This window comes from Silene latifolia, chromosome Y (genome assembly GCF_048544455.1).
Source record: "Silene latifolia isolate original U9 population chromosome Y, ASM4854445v1, whole genome shotgun sequence".
Lineage (NCBI taxonomy): Eukaryota > Viridiplantae > Streptophyta > Magnoliopsida > Caryophyllales > Caryophyllaceae > Silene > Silene latifolia.
In genome coordinates this window covers 337125710-337133033 of record NC_133538.1, presented here as the reverse complement: position 1 = coordinate 337133033, position 7324 = coordinate 337125710, and positions in this window count along the sequence as shown.

Genomic DNA, 7324 nt, shown 5'->3' with positions numbered 1-7324 from the left:
TGATAGTGACAACACAACTCGAAGACCCGCGGCATGGCTCGCGCCTCTTTGAGCAGCCCAAGTGGCCACGTCGCTCAAAACTCACACAACCACTCATTCTCCTATAAATACCCCTCAAATGCCACCCATTTGAGAGTTACGCGAGTGTCCGCTCCCTCTTTTCTCCCTTAAAATTCTCGACTCGACTTCTAAAGTCACAATCCGACGCGTGTTTACGACCTACCGATCGTAAACATGAGCCTTACACATTGTTTGGTACCGTCATCGTGCATTAAATTACTTGTCCGACCACTTTGACCACTACACCATCACTAAACTTTTAAAACACTCTTTTACTTACCAAAAAGGTTTTAAACCGAGTTTTTTTCGATCAAACAAGCTGTTACACTTATGTCGGTCACTCGCCATAACCAAACATGTAAGTATGAGGGTGTAAAAATCCTCTTTTATTATCTTTTCATTTGTTTCATGACTCTAACATGCTAAAACATGCATAACATGAACCAAAACATGAAATAAACGAGCCAAAAATGATTTTTGGTCTGAGGCAGAAGCCCCTTAGGTCGCCAACAGGCTCGCGCCTAAATGGGGTGCTCAGACTAGAGATCAACCGTGTTTGTTCTCGTCATTTCCCTTAATCCATTTTTCATATTTGTAATCGGTTTTTACCATTTCAAATATTTTCGAAACCTTTTTGTTTCATTTCACATGTTTTAACCATAAAGCATTTTTCACCCTTGGTTCTTTATACCATGACGGTTAAATCCGTGTTTCGGCGATAATATTTGGTTAATGACATTTAAGAGGTATTTTAAAGCCTTTTATTTCATTTCTTTACATTTTCAAACAAACATATTAGTCACCAACACAAAGTCATCCTTGGTTATACATACCATGCCGGATTTTAACCCGGGTACTATGATGAGTACCGACTAATTACATTCAAAATGGACTAGTCATGTCAAGCTTGTCAAAACCGAACCCGACACCGAATATTATCAAATAATGATGACTATTCGAGTCTAGTTCTTCAAATCGACAAATGCGGTCTAAACGACCCTTTCAAAACCAAACCGGGTCAAATACCCATTTTCAACACGTTTCATAACGTTTTCTAAACATTCAGAACACGGCATACAGTCGTTGGCTAACCCGCGCCTCAAGCAGGCCCTTTCTTGCATTCAACCAACCAAGATCGATCAGTAGAGGCCGCTAAACGCAGGCGGGATTGGGTGTCTGATTAAAGGGCTTTCCAATATGTACCTTCACCTCTTACTCAGAAACTTTGGATAGTGGACGACCTTATCCAGGGCGTACGAGAGTCATTCCAGAGATAGGATGCTAAAGAGGGACGATTTCCTTATCTTTAGTACCTATGTCAAAACGCTGCTTTGTGCTTCGATTTGACCGAGGTATAAAGTGGAATTCGAACGGGTTCCAGGCATCCCACAAATGCTTGGTGGCGACTCCGAACATCTCTAATCGTTTCGAGACCCTTACCGAGATGAAACCGACCGATCTAAAAACGATCCGGTCGAAAGCATCTTTACGCCGCCGAGCGTGGCTTTCAAAAAGACCGCTGCAAGTCCACAGATCGAACCGGACCTGCAGGTGGGCCATGTCCACAACGCCCGTCTCCTTTCAGAAGAATCCGAGTGTCTTGCGATCGGGACGCTCGTCTTCGTGGCGTCATATTTTTGGATAGTTAACTATGACAGAACCCGGGCGTCTTCGCTTAAATCCGCCCGTCCCGAGAAGCTTGAACCCGAGCGTCTTATGCTCGAATCCGCCCGTCTTCCTGCGATAATTCGGCCCGAGTTTTCTTAATTTTATTACACCCCACCACACAATTTGTGACACATCACCCTTCCTTCCACTTGTATTATAAAAACCCACCTCCTTATGACTCCAAAGCATATCCCAATCACTCTTTTACCCCACAAAATAAAAAAAAGCCCCAAATTCCTAGGGTTTCAAAGACAACATTCAATCCACAAGGAGCATCTTTAATCTTTAGCAAATCAAAAATTCCAGCTCGATAATCAAAGAATGGCACCAAGGAGATCTTCTTTTAGGGATGGGAGGAGACCAAGGGTAAGAGGAAGTTCTTCTACCTCCCACATCAACACCTTAAGAAGAGAGCATGAAGAAATTGTGGATCTTACAAGGCTTAAGGACTTCTCAAATGTCGAATTCGTCAATGATGTGCAAAGACTAGTCTTCCACCGGCTTCTTAGTAAGAACATTCTCCCTACTAAGTTTTTATGCCATAACACTTTTAAGGAAACTTGGGATTTATCACCAAGTGGAAGCTCTCTTTGAAGTATTTGGTCTCTTTACCCTTTTCCACATGTATGAGAAAACTTACCGATCCCTTGTGCTTGAATTTTTGAGCTTCTTGAAGATTACAACCTTGAATAAAACAATATGCATAGAATTTAGGTTGGAAAATGTTTCAAGAATGATGACTCTAGTGGAGTTCGCAAATGTGCTTGGTCTCGATGTCTTGCCTACCCGGACATCGAAACCAAATAAATATAGTGTTGAACCTCTATGGAGGGCCATGACCGGCCGAGATTTCATACACACCAAGGAGTGTCTCGCTTTCCACATTCAAAATCCTATTTTGAGACTCACTTACCGGTTCCTCTCTGGCACCCTCCTTGCTCGCCGAGACCAGGCAATCGTGAATCAACTCGATCTTGTGTTCATGGAATCTTACCTCAATATTCAAGGAAGGAGTGTGTACCACTTCAATGCGCCTCTTGTGCTACTAGAAAAATGGGCAAAGTTTAGGAATGGTGATGATGATGGGATGAAACACATTGTAAATGGAGGACTCATTACAAGGCTTGCAAAGCATTTCAATCCGAAATTCAATGAGAATAATGAGTATGCTCCTCTTTCGGGAAACACAAGGATAAATGAAGATCTTCTTCTTATTCATCATCATTAAATAACCCTTGAGAGGGGTTGATAAGCGGATCAAGTGGATAATGAAAGGAAGTGATCCGATCTATCTACCAATGACCGGCCTACCACAAATCTCCCCAAGAAGAGGACCTCTATCACCAATCCCATCTTACCTCATCCCTCCAAACCCAACCCAAGCAAGACAAGCACCACCACCTCCAAATCCCTAAAAGAAAAAGATCTATATACTTACATATTCATATATGTTTTAATTTAATTTGTCATAAAATTAACAAGTGATCTTATGCATGCAAACTAATTAATAAAATAAATAAGAAACATCCATTCTTACATTGGAATTTCGGTTCAAATGGGCACAAAAGAGATCTCCTTCTCTTTTGTTCTTGAGCTTTCCTTTTGGATGAACAAAGACCCAAGTATAGGATCTCTCCCAAGGATTAATACCCAAAGCACACTCTTAATAAAATTAATATTATGTATACTAGATAATATTAATTTTGTGAGGAAAAATGACCCAAAAATATTTGGTTTTTGCTCTCAAAACCGGTTGAGAGAGAGGAGAATGGAAGGTGTTTTTCTCTTTCTAAAAACTCTTGTTTTTGTTGTGTTGAATGAATAATAATCACTAGTCAATATCTAAGTGAATATTAAACAAAATAATAAGAAAAACCACAAGGGTTTTCTTCCCCAAAACCGGTTGGGAGAGGAGGTACAAAAGAGCCAATGCATGCCCTAGTTGTTCTTCACAATGAGCAATAGGCATGCAAGGCTAGTTTTAGTAGGTAATTATGTTGTTTACCACTAATAACAATAACTTAATATTTGCCTAACCATCCTCATATTTTCGGCACATATGGATAATATGGAATCCATATTATTTTTGTCAATTGTCAATATGTTACATGTCATATGTAACATAAATTTGTCATGTATTTTTAACATATTAAAAATCAACGTATTAATAAAAATACGTCATATACAAAAATCGACTTAGTAATTCATAATTACTTGTACCAAAATATTTTACCATTTATAAATCACAACAGTTTGTATTTATAATAATTCATTCAAATTTAATTGTTTCCTTAAACAATAAATTCATCTGAGTAATGATACGATTCGATTACTCAGACCGTATCTCATATTAATCAATTTCAATGTGATACGGAAATTTTACTTCCAAAATCGTCCGTCAATTTTCAAGTAATTTAATTAACTCGTAACATTATACGATTAATTAAATGATCAATTAAGAGTGTTGCCCTATAGGTATGACCTAGGGGAACAACTGATCACCACCGTCGCACGACAGTAATGTCAAAATCTAGTCAGCCAACCATTACCGATATATGTTGATCAGTTGACAGTAAAAATATTACTTCCCAATTGTATTCTTTATAATGAGATTTAAACATGTGATCATCATGATCAACAGTCGTGATCGCATTATTGTCGGAGGACACATATTCCAACAATCTCCCACTTGTCCTCGACAAGTGTGCGTCACCAATTCTCTTGTCCTATTACTATCTCCCACTCAATGCAAGGTGTCTTTCAGGTCGTACTTGCAAGTGATCATATCGAGAGTGGTTTCCTCGATCCGGAGAATAAATCGATTGACCGGACTTATCTATCATAGATACTTTACGAGCGTGGCCACGCATTTCCGATTCATTACTCCTCGAGTGGCCCACGAGATATTGTTATAACCACGACTAGGGGTGGACAATTCCTATCGCACTCATTCCCTTCGACTAGCCACAGCCATCATAACCCAAAATATGCCCATTTGACCCCATTTACGAAGGTCGTAGTAACACAAATCAAAGTTAATCTGAAACTGTGCCATCTTAGGCGAATAGTCTTTAGTCAAAAGAATCGACTCATTTGAATACTATAGCAGCTCTCGCCACGACCAGGCTATATAAATTTGCCAGAACTCTATAAGAGGTCATAAGGCCCGAAAAATGTTCATAACAGTCTGCCTATGTGATCGACTAGTCATCTGACATGACTCTATGGCACTTGAACTTGCCATAAATCGCATCACACTCTAGTCACTTCGAAACGTCACCTCATACAAGTGACTATGGGCAAATACTATGTTAATCCGTGTTCACTTTAACGGGGTTCAATTGTCACTACAACCCGTTTGGATGTAACAATGTATAAATTAAAGATAAAAGACAAATGTGATTATGAACATGAACAAAAACAACGCTTTTATTTCATTTCAAAATCTAACATAGACTTGGTACACGTTTAAGTCCCATGGACGCCATATGTCCATCATGTTTAGCCTGCGATAAAGGCTTGGTGAGCGGATCGGCTATGTTGTCATCCATCCCAACCTTACAAATCGCAATTTCCTTTCTTTTAATGAAATCTCTTATTACATGATATTTTCAAAGTACATGTCTAGGTCTATTACTAGACTTCGGCTCCTTAGCTTGGAAGATCGTCCCACGATTATCACAATAGAGACTGATGGGATCATTGGCGGTAGGTACTACTTTTAGACCTTCCGTGAATTGCCTGATCCAAACAGCTTCCTTAGCAGCTTCTGATGCCGCAATGTACTCAGCCTCCGTTGTAGAATTCGCGGTTACAGCTTCCTTGAAGCTTCTCCAGCTTACGGCACCGCCATTGAGCATGAAAACGAAACCAGCTTGTGATTTCAAGTCATTTCTATCAGTTTGAAAACTTGAGTCCGTGTATCCATTAACACGCAACTCAGTGTCTCCTCCAAACACTAGGATAGAATCCTTAGTTCTTCTCAAGTACTTAAGGATGTTCTTGACAGCAATCCAGTGACTCTCACCTGGATTTCCTTGATATCAACTCGTCATGCTCAAGGCATACGAGACATCAGGACGTGTGCATATCATGGCATACATGATTGATCCAACAGCGGAAGCATAAGGGATCGTCTTCATGCGTTCAACATCATGGGGTTCGGAGGGAGATTGAGTCTTGCTCAATATCGTCTCGGTTACCATAGGTACCAAACCCCTTTTGGATTTGTCCATGCTGAACCGTCGAAGAATCTTATCAACATAAGACTCTTGACTTAGTGCCAATATCCTCTTGGATCTATCTCTATTGATCCGGAAACCTAATATGCGTTGTGCCTCTCCTAAATCCTTCATTTGGAAGTGGTTACCTAACCACTTCTTAACAGAAGACAACATTGGAATGTCATTTGCAATGAGTAGTATGTCATCAACATACAAGATTAGGAACACAACATTGCTCCCACTAAATTTCATGTATAAACATGGTTCCTCAACACTTCGAGTGAAACCATTTTCCTTTATAACATGATTGAATCGATGATTCCAACTTCTAGATGCTTGCTTAAGACCATAAATGGATCTCTTAAGCTTGCACACTTTGTTAGGATTTTTAGAATCAACAAAACCTTCGGGTTCTATCATGTACACCTCCTCTTCTAAATGCTCATTTAGAAAAGCGGTTTTGACATCCATTTGCCATATTTCATAATCATGAAATGCGGCAATCGCTAACAAAATCCGTATGGATCTTAGCATGGCTACGGGGGCGAAGGTCTCATCATAATGGAGACCTTGGACTTGGGTAAATCATTTTGCCACTAGCCTAGCTTTATAGACATCATCATGTCCTTCTATGCCATTTTTAACTTTGAATATCCATTTGCATTGAAGGGGTATTGCCCCTTTAGGCAAATCTACCAAGTCCCAAACTTGGTTTTCATGCATAGAATCCATTTCAGACTTCATGGCTTCAAGCTATAAGGAGGAATTTGGACTAGAGATTGCGGCCTTGTAGGTGGCGGGCTCGTCACTTTCCATAAGCAACACATCAAGTGTTCCATCTTCTTCTATAAGTCCCACATATCGATCGGGATGGCGAAGAACAGAGCCTGTTCTTCTAAGAGGAGGTGGAATAACCGTATTAGATGACGAAGGAACTTCTTCTTGCGTCTCTATTTCGGTTTGTGGCTCTTGAACTTCATCAAGTTCAAAATTTCTCCCACTCTGTCTCTTAGAAATAAATTCTCTTTCTAAGAAGACAGCCTCACATGACACAAACACTTTGTTTTCTTGAGGTTTATAGAAGTAGTAACCTCGTGAGGTTAAGGGATAACCTACAAAGATGCACTTTTCGGATCTTGGGGCAAGCTTGTTGTCGTTCTTAGACTTGACGTAAGCATCACATCCTCAAATCTTCATATAGGATATATTAGGAACCCTTCCCGTCCACATCTCACATGGAGTCTTTTCAGTGGACTTTGTGGGACTATTGTTTAAAGATCTAACTGCGGTTAGAATCGCAAATCCCCAAAACGAGTTTGGTAACTCGGTTTGACTCATCATGGATCGAACCATATCAAGTAGGGTTCGATTTC